This window comes from Dermacentor andersoni, chromosome 1 (assembly GCF_023375885.2).
Source record: "Dermacentor andersoni chromosome 1, qqDerAnde1_hic_scaffold, whole genome shotgun sequence".
NCBI lineage: Eukaryota > Metazoa > Arthropoda > Arachnida > Ixodida > Ixodidae > Dermacentor > Dermacentor andersoni.
Genome location: NC_092814.1, coordinates 18,687,518 through 18,709,494, shown reverse-complemented (window position 1 = coordinate 18,709,494; position 21,977 = coordinate 18,687,518). Strand labels below are relative to the sequence as shown.

General features: G+C 45.5%; 1 pseudogene; it reads left to right on the top strand.

Moving 5' to 3' along the window:
• Positions 1 to 215: 215 nt before the first annotated feature.
• Positions 216 to 2,460, top strand: LOC140216745 (uncharacterized; annotated as a pseudogene).
• The last annotated feature ends 19,517 nt before the right edge of the window (positions 2,461 to 21,977 follow it).

Here is a 21,977-nt window from a genome sequence, read left to right as displayed (position 1 = left end):
GACATGTGTTTTTTTAGAATGCTGTAGTCGACGTAGACCACACCATTGCACCAGGGAATGTTCTACCCTTGGCAGCCACCTCGCTACTGCACACAGCTGTCGACACTGTTAGTCACACAGGCAGCGTTGCCCAGTCTTCTCTTTTGAGAACAGATAAAGCTAGCGGGAAATATTTCATTGATGGAGGTAGCCTTCATTTGAGTACAGATTCACCTATGGAGGCAGAATCTTCACGTTCTGAAAGGCTACAGCATGATAATGAGCCATCAAGTAAAATCTCTCAAGCTGCATTCACATTTGCAACAAGTACGGCTTCAGCTCTGCTGTCTATTGACACAGAGAATGCCGGGCTGCGAAAGAGGAACAAGGACTTAGATGAAAAGTACAGAAACCTACAGTGGCTTCATGAACAAACAAAAAGAAAACTGCACAGTCTTGTGAAGAAATCACAGTCAGCACAACAAGAAATGATAGCTTTGAAAAAATTACCATTCCTCAAAGATAACCTGAGAAGGGCTTTAACCGTGAAAACCACGAAGGGCCTTAAGTGGTCGGAGAAGACTACTCGAGAGACACCTCAAATCAAGCACGTATGTGGCAGAACGGGCTATGAACTACTGAGATCATTGTCATATCCACTTCCATGCAATAGGACACTAATTCGAAGGCTTCAAAATATAAAATTTTTGCCTGGAGTCCTTCATGCAGTGTTTTATGTCCTGAAATGCAAGGTAACCATGATGCAAGACGTTGAAAAAGACTGTGTGCTCTTCATGCATGAGATGGAAATCTCACATGGGTTTGACCACGATCGCTCACTTGATTGCTTTTTGGGAGCACTGCATTACCAGAGTCCGCAACAAATGTTGCGAACCATGCTCTTGTGTTTATGGTTGGTGGCCAAAACACGAGATGGCAACAGGTTATCGCCTATCACTTCAAAGGAAGGTCAACAGATGGCGCCGTTTTGAAGGATGTTGTGTTCCACTTGATTGAGCTTTGTTTTCAGATCTCGCTTAGAGTGTTTGTTGTCACGAGTGATATGGAAGCTGCCAACCGTGTAGTTTGGCGCCTGCTTGGCTTGTCGAACAACAGGAACTCACGGACTGTCTTTTCTATTCCGCACCCGCACCTCAGTGGCAGGGAGCTATTTTTCATGGCTGACCCCGCCCATGTGTTGAAGAACATTCGTGCCCAATTACTCCGCATGGGAGAATTCACTCTGGGTGAAGAAACTTTAAGGAGCAAAGCCTTCCTGCTGGCACTGTCAAGGTGGAGCATGCCGAAGCTGTTTTGAACTACGACTGTCAAAGTGAGCTCAAGATTGCAAATAAGCTATCGGACTTCCACATCAGCAGCGGGCATTTTACTACTATGAAAGTGAACATTGCTGTGCAGTTGCTCCGTGAGGCTCCTGCGGCTGACTGATATTTGATCCAACAAAAAATCTTGCCTCCTGAAGCAGAGGCTACAGCGTGGTTCTTTAAGCTTGTGAGCAGGTGGTACACCCTTATGTCGGTCAAACATCCAGTTGTTGCTCTGAGTGATATAGACCCTTCAAAGCACAATGAGGCAATTGCGCATTTGGAACGGACGTGCAGCACTTTCCGTCGCATGAATATGGAAGCAACGGCACATTGGAAATCTTCACAAGCTGGTCTTTTGGCAGCTACCACTGTTGCTCTTAGTCTGTCACAAGACCTCTTGGACAACCAAGAATACAAGCATGTGCTCCTTGGCAGGCTCATACATGACTGTCTTGAAAACATATTTTCCGTGCTGAGACTTAAGAAGCCGGTTCCTAGTGCATATGACATTAAGTGTGCACTGAAGCTTATTTGTTTACGGCAGTTCATGCACACACCTACAAGTTCGAGGTACGATATTGATGACAGCTTGCACCAAGCTGACCTCCTTGACCCGAATATCCAGCAGCATGAAGAACAAAACAAAGATACCGAAGAGCTGGAAAACCTGTTTGTGAGTGCTCTGGCAGCAGCAGAATGCGACATTATTGCTTACCTAGGAGGATTCCTGGTCAAGTCTGTCATGAAGTTCATTGGTAACTGTAGGGATTGCAGAAAAACACTTGTTGGAGATGCTACAAATCAGTATACCAGTCTTATTCAGCTCAAAGAGCACGTCAAAAATTCTGAGAACCTCATTTATCCAACCTAAGCAGTGATTAGTGTGCTTATAGAATGTGAGGAGCACTTTAAGACTTTTGAAGATATGAAGAAAAACATGGTACTCAAAACACCATTTGCCAGCATTCTGAATGCCTTGTGCAAGGCTGTAAAAGTGAATTTAGGTTGCTGTGAAACACACCGTGCTCAGGCAGGGAAGATCCGCCTGGCAAAATATGTAAGGACAAGATTGAGGATCCATCTTCGACAGCAGCACGCCCAGAGGGTGGACGGAATATCTAGTAAAACATGCGCGGCAACAAACCTGGTCTGAACGTAGTACATCACATGTTTACGTGCATCCAGTGAGCTGATTAATCATATGGCCTTGCATTCGTTATGTGTTTCTTTGTAGTCTGATACAACGCAACAGATAGTAGTAGGTGCCCCTCAAAGAGGGCCTCGAGCCAATGGCGTCGACAAATTTTCATGACACCACAGTTAATCTGATTAAGCCATGGTTAACTGCCTTTCATTTGCCACTCCCGACGTTGCCACTCACTGGCATTAACCGCAATCAAAATCGGTCGAGCCAATTGGATGAAGGGCCTTCTTTGAGGGGCACCTGCCATTTTTTTTCTTGAGTTGTATCTGACTATAGCACTCAGCCACTTTAGCTGTGTGTGTCATGTGTATTTTACTCACCTGTAAATTGTTCATGTCCTTCAATATACTTCGTTTTATGTCACCTCTGCGTAGCATGCTGTTGCTTGCAAAGTGTGTGCATTTAGCAATGAAGCTGCTTTGCTTGCGTGAGCATTTAAAATAATAAACTGGTTAGCAGTGTATATCACTAGTGTTAATTACTTGGCTCCACCTTGCGGGTTTCCGCAGAACTATTACCATTAGCGTGTTCATCACAGGTGATTTTACAAGAGCAAGTGTTAGGTTGGGATGGAAATGTGTAAACCAGTGGTTCCAGTCTTTTGCAAAAATGCATTTGGAGATGAGCATTGAATTACAAGTCTGATGTAACAGTAGTTGTTTTGTTTGTCTGGTTGAATCTGTAAGCCATCAGTACTTGCACTATTTTGAAGCTGTAGAGCTTACGCTCCCACAGAGAGTTACCGTGATGCTTCTTATTGTCATTTAGGTTGTTTGCGTTACCAGTCCTCCTAATTTATCTCATTAATTGTGTCCTTTGTACTGCACTCATGTGCTATTTGTTCACGGCTATCAGTGTGTTTTGTTTTATGCAGAAGTGTGCATTGAGCAGTGACGTTGCTTTACTTGAGTCAGCGTTTAAAATAGAAAACTGGTTTGCAGTACCACTAGTTTGTTCACCAGATGTAAAGTTTTGCAGGAGTGTGTGTTGGAGACGGATGCAAATGTGCAAATCTTTTGACGAGGCAAGACTGTGTTAGGAAGTGAGCATTATAGTGCAAGTCAGATGTAACCACAGTTGTCTTCTTTGTATGGCTAGAGCCGTAAGCCATCACAACAATTCCTTGCATTACTTAAGAGCTGTAAAGCATACGCTCCCTCGAAGAGTTGCTGTGATGTTTCTTGTTGTCATTTAGGTCGTTTTCGTTACTAGTACTCCTAATTTATCTCATTTATTTGCCTTCGTAGTGCTCTCATGTGCAATTTTTTCACAGCTGGCAGTATCTTCTGTTTTATGCAGAAGTGGGCATTGAGCAATGAAACTGCGTTACTTCAGTGTTTGAAAATAGTAAACTTGTTCGCAGTTACGTCACTAGTGTGTGCAGCAGCAGGAGTGACTCAGAACCGTGTACAAACGTTTCTCTGGCTTCACATATGTTAATGATGAAACGATGTATATTCAGATCCACTTTAGCTAGCTGCTGGATGCTTCCATATTGTGTCAGTTTGTTTGATAAAAGAAATGAGCGCCTCCCCATTGATTGAGAGTTACCATTGAGAGTAGGCAAAGAAAATGAATAAATGAAGCTGCTTGTGCGTTGAGACGAAGGCGCCTGAAAATGTCATTTGATTTCTTGATATTAGGCCTTCTCGCTTACTGGTACCGTTGTTTGTATTGCTCCTCTTTTTTAATTCTATTCTAGCAAACCTGATGCAACATTTGAGCATACTATGGAAGACCCTATGCAAGTTATTCTCTTAACACACGTGTGAAAAGTGTTAATATGAAATGAAACACTGCTTTGGTTGTTTAACTCAATGGCAATCTGTACAAAAGTAGGATGCTCACAACACTTAATCTTAACGCGTTAATTTCAGTCTCCATGTTCCCTAAAGTTTTCAAGTGCGTTTAGACCTTTTGCTCGAGTTAGGTGCGCTCGTAGACCATTGCGTAGCTCATTGCATTGAGCGCGCGTAATCGCTCACAGAAAAGCAAAATACACAAACTAATGAAACATTGCACGCGTAAATGCCATTGCGGTGTCGGTAAAAAGTAGGTTTTTTTTAAACCCGATTACCCTCATAACACTTAATTCTGGAAGCACGACGTCAAAGCTTGGGCGGTGCTTATCATGACAAGGAACCCTTTCGCGGTTTCTTGCGCAATTAATAAACGCGGCCTCTTGGCGTCAAGACGTGCGCAGGCACGACACGCGTGCCGAAACGACGCATTCAGTGTGACCCCCTATCGCTGACGAACTGCTCTATAGCGCCGGAACAGCGTTTTCGGCTGGTACTCACTTCAACAGAAGCGTAAAAAAACTGGAACAGAAACTAATGTTGCAGCGCAGCCCTGCGACCAGGGATATGGTAGCTTGAAGGCGGGGTGCTTCCTATCTGGGGAACAAGATGGCTGCCGGTCAAGTATAGCGGCCGTTTTAGGCCAGATTGGGAGAGATGTCACCACCCTAAGCCGGGCGAAATGTAGGCTCCCTAAGAATGTGTGTTTGTTAGCGCGATATGCCTTCTTGCTTCTTTCAACGAAATGTTTTCTGTGGTTTTCAACGTGATGATTTCTTTTTCTTTTTGCTAGGACGAACAAGCCCTGGAGTACGCGGCATGTTCTCCTTCACAGTTTACGCAATGTGCTGCATCGTCGAGTTTTCGGAAGGATGTTCTTTCGAAGCACATTTTGCGCAAGTTTTGCGGCCCCGGCAACTCTGTGAACCATGGCCGAACCTCTGACAATTGAAGCATCTGCGGGGGTTGTGAATGTAGGGTCTTACTTCTATTGATTCAGGAAGTGTGTTGCTGTTGAATGTGAGAATCAGGTGTTTTGTGTCGATTTAATTGTTGTACTTCCGGATTTCGATCCGGTGAACGTCTGACATCTTTGTCGGTGAGCCCTTCAAGCATTACTTTTTAGTTAAGTGCATGAAATCGATTTCTGATATTACACCGTGGACAGTGTTGAGAGATCGGTGGGATGTGACGGAGACAAGGATGTCCCCAATGGACGCAATGTTTGACAGTTTTGAGTATTGCACATTGTTTCCAAATTCGAGCAGCAAATCACCACTTCTAGCTTCTAGCCAGGACCGAGAGCTTCTGTCAAAGACTTGGATACTGTGAATGGGGACAAGATGAGAATGGGGACAAGATCATAGGGCACGGCAGCTGGCCGCAGGGGCACATGAATAACCCGTTTGCGTTCATCGCGCAGATAGCCGCAACCCTGCTGCTGATAGCCGCAGGTCATGGTGCCGGTGAGACACCAAGCGTACAGATGGATAACGCGCATGCTGCGCACCCGCTTCATGACCGCTACACCACCGAGCCAGTCCTGCTGGCATTGCACAGCAACAGCCCGTACTATCAACACACTTCGTCGACCACTCCGAGCCCCAGTTCAGGCTTCAACTCGACATTAGTGGCGCATCAATCGCTTGGTTCCATAAGAAACGACACATTTCCACGGGCCATAGGGCACGGCAGCTGGCAGCAGTGGCACATCGATAACCCGTTTGTGTTCATCGCGCAGGTAAGAAAGCACTTTAAAGATTGCATGCATGCGAATGAGCTTTGTTTAGTTGTGCTGCCGTGTCCTGGGCTGCTGCGTGAACTAATTTTCGACATAGTGCATCTCGTCAAATTATTACTACTAGCTGGAGATATAGAAACAAACCCGGGTCCTGATACACCCGAAATTTCACGCAACTACAACAAATTCTGAAGGATTTAAAAGAAATGAAGGAACAGCGTTTAACCGCAATAGACAAGAAACTCGAGCAACTTCGACAAAAAGATTTCATCTTGCGTGGAAAGGGTCACTAAAAAACAGAAAGTCGTTTCAATGCTGGAACTAAGACTAGACGACCTCGAGAATTGCTCCAAACGATCAAATCTAATTGTGTATGGTGTGCCAGAAGAAGACAAGGAAAATGAAGACACACCACAACTTACAGTAAATGAAAAAATTGTCAAAAATGTCCTGAAGCTCGAAGCTGTAAGTATCGAACGCATTCATAGATTAGGCAGGCCGGATACCACTAAAGCAATGCCAATAATTTTTAAGCTTCTCAACTTTAGAGACAAAACTAAAATCTTGAGAGACTGTTTCAAGCTAAAGGGGTCAAGTTTTTCAATCTCCGAAGATTTTTCGCCTCGCGTACGAGACTTAAGAAGGAAGTTGTGGAATTCTGGCAAACCAAGGAAAGAATCCGGTGACAAAATTAATCTAATTTATGATACTACGAATAAATGACAATATGTTCTACTTGGACGAAGAAAATAATAATATAGCTCCTTTGAAACCAGGTTCCGTCAAACCTGATCCAAAAAACCAGCAACACGGCCCTCGAAACCTGCGTTCACGCCGAACTTGATATCGGACTTATCCTTTTTGAACATAATTGCCCGTAGCATATTAAAAAAAAGGATTCCCTTGAAGCATTGATTCTTGCATATGAACCTGACTTTCTAACACTAGCAGAAACCTGGATAACAGCTGATATTAAAGATGTTGAGATAGCCCCTGTCAACTACGCTATCATCCGGAAAGACCGGACAACGCGAGGCGGTGGCGGGGCCATTAGAGAGTTTTAGCAGAGCGTTTACGGTCCGCTCCGCTCAGACCGCCCTATCACAACAATTGGCAGGCAGCCGCTCAGCAAAACGCTACTGGGAACACTGACGCGCGTGCGCACAGCACACATAGCGGCAGCGGAACGTGGGACGCTGACCACGTTCCGCTAGGAACCTGATTTAGCGGTGCGTCAGGAAGCGTGTAGTTGCTTTCGTAATCGCTTTACTGCCAAACTGAGAGCACGTCAGTGGCATCTCTGGAAGGCGCTCTTGTTAGATAAGCGAAATCAATGCATTCTGTGCAGCCACCGGTGCGCGTGAAGCGTGTGCGGAGCGGAGCGCAAGCAAACGCTCTGCTAAAACTGTCTATTCTAGTAAAAACCGAAATCCCGTTTTTAGTGTTACCGGATGTTGCGGGCGTTGATGCTATCTTTTGTAAACTGCGCTTCGCATCCCACACTATTGTCGTAGGCTGCGTCTATCGCAGTCCTTCTTCCGGCCTCGACAGTATGCGCCGGTTGCATGAATACACTGAGCAATATGTATCAGGGTCCAGATTAATAATCTCAAATGATTTTAAAGTTCCTGAAGTGAACTGGCAAACAATGCAGCATCATTCACCCTGTGCGGATGTGTTACTTGACTTTACGTTATCGTTCAACCTTACTCAAACTGTAACTGAACTTACACGTGTACAGGGATCCAGCTGTGCCATACTAGATCTAATATTCCTCATCAATCACTTAATAAATGACGAAACTATATTAATCTTATTAGATGGTATTTCGCATCTCAAAATCACCTATTGCACTATACCCCTTCATGACATCGTTACCCCTCAGCAAATCATCGCTTACCCCGACTATAGTAAAGCTAACGACACTAGTATACTTGATTACCTGTTTAATGAATACGACTCGTTTTTGCAACTTTCACACAACAGTAATACGGACATCGATACATTGTGGCTCGCGTTTAACGTCATTATATCTCATTGTATAACCAATTACATACCAACTAGAAAAAAGAAACTTACAAGGCGTAATCCATGGATAACGCATGACGTTATACATGCGAAACGTAAAGTAAACCGAATGCGAAAGTTGCTGAAAACTAACTCATTAAAGACTATTTGGAATCGGTTGGCGCAGGACAGGGGTAATTGGAGATTGCAGGGAGAGGCCTTCATCCTGCAGTAGACATGAATAGGCTGATGATGATGATGATGATGATGATGATGGTGATGATGCTGAAAATTTACGCATGAAAATCTCAGGGCAGCTATCGAACTTATGAAATAAAAAATTAAGACAGCTAAACAGTTCTACTTTACTAATACACTCACAAACTTTTTGAAAAGTGCTCCCACAAAGTTCTGGCGCTACATTAAACAAAGAATCGTACCGACAACGGAGCCTCAAATGAAGATAACAGAAACTCTGCTAACTTGCTTAACGACTACTTCTGCTCCATTTTCACTGAGGACAACGGCACAATACCACAAGCAGGTTTCTCTAGAAATAAGCCTCTAGAGTCACTCACACTAACCGAAACTGGCCTACTTAACCTACTACTTAACTTAGACCCAAAGAAATCACCAGGAGCTGATAGTATTCCAAATGCATTCCTTCGCAGATACGCTGAGTGGATGGCCAAGTACTCATTAATAATTTTTAACAAATCAGTCTCCTCAGGCACCCTGCCTAAGGATTGGAAAACAGCTAAAGTGAAACCAATTCATAAATCGGGAAGTAAAACATAACCCGCTAACTACACATCAATCTCACTAAAATGCACTGTCTGTAAACTACTAGAACACATTATCTTAAAGCACATAACCAAACATCTTGAACAGGAAGAAATACTAACAGATTGTCAGCATGGTTTTCGCAAAGGAGTTTCCACGGTCACACAACTATTTGAGCTTGTCAACGATGTATCGTTAAGTATTGATCTACAGAAACAAATCGATCTAATCTTTCTAGATTTTTCAAAAGCCTTCGATCGCGTAACACATAAGAAATTAATTTATAAACTCGAACTTACCTTGGGAAAGGGCCCTATACTGAAGTGTATCAAAGACTACCTTACAACCGCACTCAGCTTGTAGAAGTTAATGAGCAATATTCCATTAAATCTAGCGTAAGATCCGGAGTTCCACAATGAAGTGTTCTGGTTCCAGTTTTATTTCTCATATACATTAATGATCTGCCTTCTAGTATTCCAGTCATTGTTAGACTTTATGCTGACGATTGTGTTTTGTATCAGGTAATCACTTCTTATGATGACCATGTGGCCTTGAACGACGCGTTGTCAGTTGTATACAAATGGAGTAACGAATGGCAAATGAATTTAAACATTAAAAATCAGCTATTTTATCAATTATGAGAAAAAGCTCGCATCAGAATTTACCTACACTGTCAATAACGCCACACTTAACAAAGTGAAGGAGTACAAGTACCTTGGCTTAACATTAACACACAATTTCAGGGGGGAGTGCTATGTTAACAACGTTACCTCGACCGCACAAAAAAGTTGTTTTTCTAAACTGACGTCTTAGACTAGCACCCCCAAATCCAATACTACTAGCATATCACACATTTGTCAGATCTGTATCAGAATATGCTAACGCTGCTTGGTTTCCTTTCACCAAAGAACTCGTTAACAAACTAGAAGTAATTCAAAGGAAGGTACTAAGATATATTTACAGCAAACATAGATTAACAGACTCACCCACAGAATTGGTAAAACAGGCCGGTATACTGACCTTACAAAATTGAGCCAAGATTGCACGATTAAAAATTATGTATCAACTTATTCATAATGAATTGAAAATAGACAGTTCTAAATACTTATCTATAGCACAAACGCGACGCACCCGACATAAACTTTAACTATCATTAAACGAACACCCATTTCATACGGAAAGTAATAAGCATTCGTTTTTCCCTTTAATGACACGAGAATGAAATAAGCTGGACCCTAGTATTACAAACAGCCCATCCTTAACTACTTTTCTAACATTAGGCGAAAATGAATTGCGTGCTTCACAAATATGACGTACCTGTGTCACCATTTATTTCTGTGCCATTTTATTTCATTATATTGTGTACATAATCCCAATTTCTTTAACGACACCTTAAACGTATCTTATGGATTACTAGCTCTTGTGAATACCTCACTTTTATAACTTGTATTACTTGCCATTACTGAGTACTATTGTTTATTTCTGCAAATTATTTACTTCTTTTCCTGTTGTAATTATAACCTACCGCCACTTGTATTAGACAGACTACCTAATTACTCCTTGTTACTGCTATGTGTTATTGTGTAATTAATGCCTACCATTTTGTTCACGTTTGTAAATTTTCTACCTTTTTGATTACCTCTTCATTTTTTCGTAACATTATCACAATGTATTACGTTATTTCTCGGCCTACTATATTGTTTGTCTTTGCTAATAGAATGTCTATTACGAGTAATCTTAATATTGCGGTAATTATTATTGTTACATTGCAAGATAACTATGTATGCCCTTCCTGTTATGATCCCTGATGGGATCGACAGTATGACTAAATAAATAAATAAGATTCTTGCTGGATTTTCTTCTACTTCACTGTGTACTACTTGGTATTTTGGGAAGGCTACTTTTCTTTTCTGAATAAAATCAGTTGCATCGTTCCGTCCTCTTTTATAAGACGGGCGATGATTTTCGGGGAAAGGAGGAGCCATATAAAAGTTGTTGGGCCACGGTGCCAGCCGCCCATCATGGAGCCCAACGAGCAGACGGACAGGAACATGCGAACAAGTCCTGCCCACGCCAGCTGTACATCGAGACTATAACCTAATACGACATAACCAAGATAGATTAGTCACACAAGGTCAACCCTTGCCACCTAGGAAAATTAGAAGTGAATAGAAGATACAAGAAGACAGGACAGGTTTGAAAGAAGAGAGTAAAGAAAAAACGCGTGGAGGAAGAAGACAGCAAGAGGTGACTGCAGATTTCCCCCGGGAAGGTCAGTATGGGTACTGTCTACGTGAAACAGAGGCCAAAGAGGTGTATTGCCTCCGCCGAGGGGCCATAAAGGTCTAAACACTCAGCGTCAGCTCAACCCCCAGTATCCTCTTTTCCCTGGACATGGCAATGCCATGCATGGCAAGGCGCGGGAGGGACCAACTTCGTGTGCTAGGGTACGTGGTGTCGCAACACACCAAACGCCTGCTGACGCAGACGCCCTTGCGGGGTCAACTGTTGACGCAGTGGTGTACGTAGGAGTGCGGTGGTGAATGTGGACGCTCTTGTGCAAAGTCAAGCACTGAAGCATAGTGGGCAAGGAGCTCTTGGAGCCCTTGTTGGTGGGAATGTTGGAGTGATTTATTAATCATGCTCCTAAATTTTGAAGAGTGGTCACTGAGCGACGACCTTACATCGGCGGAAGCAGCAGTTGCACGAATGTGCACAACACGATCTTCCTCAAAGCGTTCTACCTTCAGTCCGGCAGGCAAAATTACTGACTGTAAGGACACCATTCACCGTCCACACGTGAGCACAACCTTCTACAGCTTCGATAAGTGAGTGAGGGACAAGTACATTCTTCTTTAGAGTGTTGACATTTTGTGGCTCAATTAATCCATAACAAAACCAACACGGGCACTCGACGAGGTCACTGGGAAGAAGATTGCCGTCTGCGCAGGTATACGTACATCAGTGGACGCAGAAAATACTCCTTGACAATCGGAATGAACGTCGTCAAGCAATGGTGGTCTGACATCGCTGCTGAGTGAAATTTCACCAGCCCTGCAGTCTAATGCTGCTGCACACTCCCGTACAAGTAAAAGAATTACGTCATGCGTGGCGCATGCTAGTACAGTACATTCGCTTCGAAATACCTTTCTACCAAAGGTTATCACAACTGAGCATACTCTCACAAGACGTAACATTTCCACGCCAACACCACGAAACGTGGTATTTCCATCCCAAGCAAACATCACTCTTGGTCCTAGGCAATTTTTGAAGGCAAGACGCATCAGAGACCAGAAGCACGAGTATCTACCAAAGCCACAGTATTTACACCATCGACACAAACACACACTTTGTTGTTTAACCTCACGATAGGTGGAGGCATTTGAAAAAGTGACCGTCCCGCGACCTCACGTCCATCGGTCGCACCAGCAAGTTTCCCAGCTGGGGTGGCATAGGCGAGCAGTGACGCGGAGATGGTAATCGACGTGTCCAGGTAGGCGGTGGATTCAGGCTGTGGTCAAGTACTGGAGAGTCATTCCTTGGCGTGTATTCTGGTGTTAGCTGAAGAAAAGGGAGAAATGGTTGCCAGGATGCAGCTTCTTGCATCCGGAGTGGATATGCGCGATCTTGAAGAACAGGCTGTGGGCGATAGCGGCAATACCTCGCGATGTGTCCCTGGGCCCCGCAGCTGTAGCACAGAGGTGGCCTGCAATTTTAATTGAAGTTGAGCACAGACCTCCAAAGCGTATTGTAGACAGGAGACACATGTCGAGTCTGTCTGTTATGTCCACGTTCAATACTCGTAGGCTGTGGCTGGACCATGGTGCTCTGGGCATGGGTGCTGTCGTAAACTGGATGGTCGCTGTAGGCAGGACGTGGCCAGGATGCCGGTGCCTCAAAGTAGCGCTCATCAACGAAGCATTGATTGCGCACGCGGTTAGTATCTTGGCCTTGAAAATGAGCCAGCTCATCTCTAATAACTCTTCGTACTAAAACAGCAAGGTTGTTAGAGGCAGAGGCGTCCCCACTTGCTACGTTGGTCGCATTGTCCAGCTGACCGAACTTGGGGAAAATGCGGTGTTTTAAGTGTCTCAAACGTGCGACAGTGGCACCTTCAGTCGGAAGGAGTAGTGAGGTCTTCCTTAGTGATAAAAAAATTGTATACATCTCCGGCAATTCCCTTCAGTAGGTGTCTAACCTTGTCCTCGTCCCACATACTTGCCATTAAAAATTCCGCAATGCTTCAGGATTTCCTGAATGTAGGTAGTACACGTCTCTCCCGGTAACTGCGCTGGTCGGGAAAGTGTCTGCTCAGCCTTTTTCTTTTTCAGAAGCGAATCACCAAAGGATTTCTTTATCTCTTCGACGAAGCTGACACCAGTTTTCAGTGAGCCCTTCACATTGTCGAAACACATAAAGGGCTGTTCCGGCACGGAGACAGACAACGCTAGGGAGCTGCGTAGACGTGCTCCTTTCGTTTCAACGAGTCTTCGACGTCCTCATCCGGTTTGCCTGAACATGTGCGTGGTCCTGCATGAGGTGTCCAGTAGCCAGCTTGCCTTAGGCGAATGCTTTCTTCCGCGGTTCCCTCGCAAACCTCGCCTCCGTCCGAATCTCTCATGTCGGCGTCTCCCGATGGTAGCCCGGCGAACCGGTTGCGGCGTCGAAGGGGGTAGTGCAGCTCAGTCGTCCAATGTCATGTGCCCCGCACTTCCACCAAAATTGTTACGGAGGGTATCCGTTTATTTACAAGATTATATATGGTTAGCGTAGAGCAAAGGATGTAGGACGGCCGATGATGATAGCGCCGACGCCTCAATTAACGGCACAGACCTACTGTGATTGACGGTCATCCAAGGTGAACAGGCAGTGACCAGCTCCTCGCGGACACCTCTACTTTCTCTTCCTTCGGCTGTACCGTGCAGCGTGACAATATTATGTCGTAACATGTTTGATTATATAACATCATTTCCATTTCTATCACGTACATAATAAAGAGCATAGGTTACGAGGGGAAACCCTGTTGCAGGCCACTTTGAACGTTGTCATATGCAACACTAATATTCACTAATATGCATGGATGGATGAATACATGGATGCTATGAGCGTCCCCTTTGGAGCGGGGCCATGAGTTGCTCCACCAAGCTCTTGCACCAAATTTTCTGAACCCCTATTGTGAAGTTTGTTTTTCTGTACCTCCGTTGTCTGTCGTTTGCCTACTTCTTTTCCACTAATCCTCGAATTGCCTGTTACCTATCTCTATTGCAGACATCAATCCTTTCCCCCTGCTCTCGCTGAATCAACGGGCTTCGAGGAGGTCAGAGGTGCATAAATCGACCGCTGGGCACACATCTTCACATCCCAATGAAACATGCTCCATGGTTTCCCTGGCTTTACCGCAGCAAGCTCATGTTTATTCTTCCTTGTTGTATATCGCTTTATAAGTGCGTATTCTAAGACATCCTAATCTCTCTTCGAAAAGTAATGAGCTTCCTTTTGAGTTATCATAAATTGTTGCCTTCCTGATTTTGTTTTTTCCCCTTAAGTAGTTACTCATAGCAGGTTTCTTTCCCATTGTACCCACTCACAAGGTTATTTCAGCCTCTCTTACTTTCCGCTTGACGTTCTTTGCTGTCGTGTTGCTCACCATACCGGTCACATACTTTCTGGTAGGCTTCCTAGTTTTTTTTCCTCCACTTTGAATCGATGTTCTTCCTGTCGAAATACCTGAAAACTCTCCCAGCCCATTTCCTTTCTTCCATATTCCTTAGTCGCTCTTCATAATCAATTTTACTGTGAGCGTCTCTCACTTGAAAGCTCGTCCAGCCCATATCACCCTGCACAGCTTCATTTGTAGTCTTCCCGTGAGCGCCCACTGCGAGGCGTCCCACTGGCCTTTGGTTCCCATCGAGTCCTGATTGTACCCCTGATTTCGAGCAAACAACCGCTTTTCTAAAAGTAAGTCCTAGAACCATTACACCTTTCCACATACCGTGGAGCACCTCGTTCCTATTGTATCCCCATAGCGGTCTGTGTTGCATTGCGGCCGCATTTGTCTTCCCGTTTGCTGTTATTCTTTTTCCTTTATTTCCATATATCTATTGCCTTCGTTTATTCATATACCAAGGTATTGATATTTTTTAAGCAAGGTGTTTCCTGGCCCTGAATTGTCACTGTCTGTTCACTGTTTTTATTGAATACCAAAACACATTATTTTTAACGCTAAATTTTAGACCCAAATTGCCACCTACCTGTTCATAGATGTTAGCCAGACTTTGTATATCACTTTGGTTGTTAGCCAGCAACACATTGTCGTCAGCATAAAACAAACCTGGAAACTGCTGCTCTACTACTGTACCCGTCTATTTGTATGAGAGATTAAACCCGACATTACCTCCCTCTAGCGCCCTTTCCATGCTTACCATGTACACCATAAACAGCAGTGGGGATAAAGGCCCCCCTGCCTAAGTCCCTTGTTGATATCAACTCTCTCCTTGCTCCTCGTCCCTTCTCATTCAACGAACGCGGTATCTTCAAGGTTAATCTTTCTCAAGAGCTGTATATAATCGTCGCCGAAGTCTTCGCCTTCCAGAATATCCCACAAAATGTTGCGGTCTACGTTGTGATACGCTCCTGTAATGTTTAAGAAGGCCACATATAACGGTCTCCTTTCTACTCTCGATAGTTCAATACACTCAGTAAGGACATATAAGTTCTTCAGACGCCTACCTGTTGTCAAGCCATCCTGAAGTTCTCGAAAAATGCCATTATTCTCAGCCCATGCTTGCATCTTTAATTTAACCGCCTGCATTGCTAATCTGTATATCACCGATGTAGTGGTCAGTACTCTATAGGAGTGAAATAATAATAATAATAATAATAATAATAATAATAATAATAATAATAATAATAATAATAATAATAACAATTCCTTTATTTGCCATCCTTTGAGATGGGGGAGGGTAGGAAAGAAAGCTGTACGAACAGCTTGACTTGCTCCTGCCCCCCCCCCCAACATGAAATACAATGTGACATGTTTTCAGCAGTGTACAGTGCAAGCATGCAACAGCATAACAAAAAAAAACTTCATAAATTCTATTCAGTCTACTTTGTCGCCAACTGTCTGGTATTCGTCTATCTTTCAGACTTTTTCTACTACTTTCAACACAGCTTCCTTACTTTTCATCCTAGTTCATTAATCAGCCTAATGGGAACCTCGTCTAGCCCTGTGGCTGTGCGCATAGGGATTTTCTCTTCGGCTTTCTTCCAGATGAAATTTATCAGCACCAGCTCCTTTTCCTTCTGGTTCTCTTTCATGCTGGTTTTTTTCTCAAATATGACCTCATCATTGCCTTCAAAAGATTCGACTGTTATTTTTCTGATTTAATCTAGTGCCGCGTCCCCGTCCACTTTGTCGTCATCTTCGTCTAGGATATGTTGTTGTATGGTTCCAGAATTCCATCCTGATAATTTATGTGGTTCCGAAATATTGTAGGTGCGGCCTTCTTTTTCTCCCGTATTTCTGACAACCAACGTTCACTTTCACTTTTTATCTTCGCTTGTACCAGTATTTGAGCCATAGAATTTTTCTCCCGGTATGTTTCCGATCTTCTGGATACTTCATCCTGCGGCAATGCGCTTTTTTTTCCCTGCCTGGTCTCTCGGGATACTTTCTGGCATGGAAGTGGCACAGCGCCATCTATGGACTGAGTTAGCTCAGGAATTTTCTAATGAGTTCATTACTAGAAATTAAAGAAATTAACGTATGGCGTCGACATAATTCCAGGAAGCGAGCTTCACTTGCAACGGGATATTCTTTTGGCTAACCTCCATTAGCCTCCTTGGGCGACCTTCCCTAGCTTCTCCCTCACCAGAGCAGATGTCAGGAACCCCGCTTCCTTTTTCTTCCTTTTCTGCAGCGTTGCGCACTTGCAGGTGCCGCAGCCTCATCTGCCAAAATCGGTGAAGCTACATATTCTCCTGCAGGGTGTGGCACTCCTTGGAAGGGTCTTTGCGACGTCTCAACAGTTTTCATACCGTGCAGCGGACTGCAGACACAATCGCCCGATCCACGCATCGCGCTTGTCGGCTCGCAATGCCCAAACCTGGCCTGTGCGGAACACGGAGCTACTCCTCGTCAATCGGGCCGACTTGAGTTTCACGAGTATGAGCGCTTCTAGGTCGCCTTCGCCCAGTATGAATATTTCTTGAATGCATTGTAGCTATTGTCGCGTTTGTTGAAGAGAAATAAGGTAGAAAGATTAGCCAGGCCCATACACCGGGAGGCACTAATATCCCTCTTAGAATTCCAGAGAAAATGCCAACTGTATATTCTTATACTAAAACCGGGTCTCAGTCTTGCCACTTTAGTTTCCGTATTTTGAAACACACATGCATTTTTCGTCTTAGAAGCTGTTCAACTAGTTGACACGGCATGCGACCCGGGCCTGACGGCACTTCAACTACGCTCTCCCGGCGCACCTGGTCTGCCTGAATCTAACGCCGCAATCAGTGATGTTTGTAGAACTTTAACTAGAAAAGATTGGTTGATAGGGTATATTACGGATTTAATGATTGCGTAATTAACCCCACCGCAGAATCGACAGCCTTCATTTACAGCGGTTTTGCGCGTGCGTACCACCGATGATATTTTCTGGTTTGCATGACTCAGATATGCGCGCCATATCCGCAATGGGGACATGCGTGTCCGTTCAGACCTCTAGCGTTGGATCTCCGAGCGCAGGCCTAACAGTTGACTAATTTTCTTGTCACGAGAAGGAAGAAGCCTACGTGTATTTACAGAAGGCTTTTAATGACTCAACCAACATGCCCAGAAGCGCGATAGCCAAAATATTATTCATATCGAAGGCCACCATTAATGTCCTCTTCTTCCAACATTACAAACTCTGACTTTACCCCAGGTGGAATAACCGCCTTATCAGTGCAGCTCACTGGTTCCAGAAAGGTAAGGTTGCAGGCGGCTGACGCGGATGATGTATGATACAGGTAAGGTCACAATGGCATCCAGTGCAGACACTTCATATGCGGCAGGAGTCACCTGGCGGAGAATGCGGTAAGGGCCGTAGTATAGGGAGAGGAGTTTCTCAGAAGGACCAACCCGTCGAGATGGATACCAAACTAGAACAAGAGCACCTGGTTTCCACATCATGATGGCGCTGATCGTAACGGCTTTTCTTGTGTGTCTGCGAAGCAGAGAGACGAAGGCGGGCAATCTGGCGTGTTTGTGCTGCTGTGGCTATGGCCTGGCGAGCGTACTCTGTTGGCGAGTCGAGTTTGATAGGAAGCCTTAAAAGGGAAGGTCGGCTCACGGTCGCATAGAAGGTAGAAGGGGTAGAAGTCAGTTGTATCGTGGCGCGAGGAATTATAAGCGAACATTACAAATGGTAGAGCAGTGTCCCAGTCAGGATGGTCGGAGGAAACATACATTGCGAGCATGTAAGTTATGGTCATGTTGAGGTGTTCGGTAAGAAGATTAGTTTGAGGAGGGTAGGCTGTAGTAAGTTTGTGTTTAGTAACACATGATCGAAGTAAGTAGTCGATGACTGTGGCAAGAAAGTATCTTCTGCGATCGGGAAGAAGTTGACGAGGTATGCCGGTATATCAGATAACGTCGTGAAGCAAGGAGTCAGTGACGTCTGTAGCCCTACTGGTGGGTAGGGCTCTTGTAATTGCATAGCGCGTTGTAGAGTCCGCATCGACGACAATCTACTTATTTTTGTAATTTGATATAGGAAATGGTCCCAAAAGGTCGACGCCAACGCAAATAAAAGGGTCGCTCTGTAGTTATTTATATGGAGAGGCTGCAACAGAAGAGCAGGATGCATAGCTGCTTTTTTCCGGCGTTGACACGACTCGCACGCGGCGACGTAGCGACGGATAGAGCGGTCGAGACTGGACCGGAAAAAATTGTGCCCGAATGCAGTGATACGTCCGAGAGACGCCAAGATGTCCAGCGGTGGCAACGTCGTGCAGTTGCTGGAGTACGGTCTGTCGAAAATAAGCCGGACTGACGGTTAGCAGCTAGCGCCCGTCGGGGTGTATTTTGCGGTGATACACGGTGTCATTCTGCAGCACCAACATGAGAAGTCAGACGGATAGGAGAGCACGCATACGATAAACTGTCGCAAGGATTCATCGGATCGTTTTTCAGCACCAATGTCTTTCAAGGTGGAGATGAAGCGAGCACAAAACATCCGGTGCATCGACGGGACGACGAGACAGGCTGTCAGGGTCCTGATGTAAATGACCCGACTTGTAGACCACATACAGTGTTTGTGTATTCCTGAAGGTGTAGGGCAGAGCGACCGAGGCGTCCGGTGTGATCTTTGAGGGAAGAAAGCCAACAAAGGGCGTGGTGATCGGTTGTAACTGTAAATGGTCGACCATATATGTCTCGCCCACCGCCTAAATGAGGGTGAGACACTGGCGCTCGGTAATCAAGTAATGGCTCTGGGGTGGAATGAGGAGGCGGCGGGCGTAGGCGATAACGCGGTTGTACCCAGATAAGCGTTGGGCTAAAATTGCGCCGATTCCGTAGCCACGGGCGTCAGTCTGAATTTCAGTTCGAACGGAGGCGTTGAAATAGGGGAGAACAGGAGGCGTGGCGAGTAGCGTGATGAGGGACGAGAAAGAAGTAGCTTGTTGAGAGTCCCAGCAAAAGCGAACGTCTTTCTCGAGGAGGTGAGTCAGGGGACGGGCAACATGTGCGAAATTTTTCCGAACTCGGCGAAGCTAAATGTAAAGGCCAACGAAGCTTCGAACATATCTGGCACAGGTTGGTAAGGGGAAATTCTGCACTGCACGATCTTTAGCGGGGCCGGGGAGAATGCATGACGAATCGACGGCATGTCCGCGAATCGGTATTTGGAGTTGGAGGAAGAGGCAATTGGACGAGTTTAGCTGCCGGCCATCGGTACGAAAAACAGAAAGAACAGAGGAACGTCGTTGAAGATGGGTCGCAAAAGTTGAGAGAATACAATAATGTATTTCAATTAGCACAAACAGATGGACCATTTCAAGCCACGCAAGATCCATCCATCCATCCATGATGTCCATCATCCGCTCAAAGGTTGCTGGGGTGGCAAAATGTATTACCCTGAACTGATGTAAGCCATCAGTTGGGACAAATGCGGTTTTCTCACGTTACAGTTCATTCACGGCAACTTGCCAATATTCAGAGCGAAGGTCTATTGATGAAAAATAAGTAGCACAATGGAGACAACTCAGAGCATTGTCAATGGGTAGAAGTGGGTAGACATCTTTGTGATTTTGTTTAGATAACGATTGCCCACGCAGAACTGGCAGCTGTTACCTTTCTTTTTGACGAGAGCAACAGGGGAAGCCTACGGTGGAAGAGTGTTCAATAATCCCTTCCGCAAGCATTTTGTTAATCTCGCTGTGGATGACTTGCTGTTGAGAGAGCGACACTCGGTACGGGTGTTGGCGAACAGGTGCCGTATCACCAGTATTTATACGGTGCTTCACAACCGTAGTTTGACCCAAAGGGCGATCGTTGAGGTCGAAAGTTTCGGAGTAGGACTGAAGGAGGACCCGGAGCTCTGCGGCTTCTTAGGGTGGGAGGTCCGGCGCAAACATCTTTGCAAAGTCGTCGGACGTAGGAGATGCAGAAGGTGTAGAACCAGCACTGGTCGAAGACCGCGCACCAAAAAGACTCAAAGTATGGCACTCGCGGGACGGTGACAACGTCGCAAGAGACGAACCTCTAGCATGTGAATGAGGACACTGTCCGAAGTTTAGGGTGGGAAGACATGTTTGATTGCCCGCAGCAGAAACGATTGTGTGGAAGAAGGAGGTATTGTTGGAAAACAGGACTAATGTCGCAGGAATAGGGACATGTCGACAGGCTAAAACAGTGATGCAGGTTGCTGCTTGAGGCAGGGAGACGAATAAAAACCGCAGAACAAAGCTGAGTTGGGGCTTAAACGCGAGAGTTACTGGAAAGATGCAGGTCAAGTTCTACAACACCGGCTAAAAACGCTATCAGAGCCGAATGGGCAACCGAGAAGTTCGGTCCGAGGATCACATCGTGAGGTGTTGCGTTCTCCAGGGCAGCCTACCCCACCACTGCCGACAGTTGTTGCAACGCCTCTTTCTCGCAGCTCGACCAGCGTTAGTATTGGGTAGCGTGGCGTTGTCGACGGGCTGCAGGCGTCCGGTAGACCATGGCGACCAGGCAAGGACGAGACGATTTCTAGTTCGAAACTTGCACGGTTTAATCAATGGTTAGTGAAAGATCAGAAGAAGACAAGGATGTGTAAAATTACATTGCGCGGCCCTTTATATAGGCCCACTCAAATCGTAGGTGGGATCTTGTTCACGTCAACCTCACGTGACATGCACTGAGTCCCACGGTGCTGGGTGTCGGCAGCCACTTTCCCAGGACGATGTTTTCCCGAGCTTGCCTCAGCTGGTGGCAACCCACGGGTCCTGGGGATCGTAGGCAGCTGATTCCTTCTCTTTCACGCGTCGCTGGTTCGCAGAAAGGGCGTGTAGTTGTAGATGGGCGATTGATCCATTCTCGCAGTTGACGTCTTCACAAGCTAGCCTCCGCTGGCGGCAGCTGGCGGGTCCTGTCTGGTTCGCAGAAAGAGTTTTCGCGGACACATACAAAGGGGTCTGTGAACACTGCGCGGCGTTTGTCAGACCGGCATCCACTCGAGACAACCATAGCAAATTAGGAATCCACTCTTCCTTTCGCTTAGGCATGCACACAAACGAAGGGGCCTGTAAGTACTGCAGTGCACTTGCCAGACCGGTAACCACTTGAGACAACCACGGCAAATTAGGAATCCACCTCGCGTTTCGATGTGACATGGCGGTAGAGCATCCTTTTGGCCGGGGTGTTACACGCCAACCGTAACAGACGGCAGCGAGGGATAAAATTTTTGATCATCATCATCATCATCATCATCATCATCATCATCATCATCATCATCATCATCGAGTACACCAAACAAAACGGACGTCTGGCGGCCGGCGACACTGACACGTGGAGCACACATTCCACGCACAGCCGAAATTCCACTGTTTGTGACCTAGAGCAGTCGAGTCGGTGCAGGAGTAAGTACTTTCTTCAGCCGCATTCGAAACTTCAC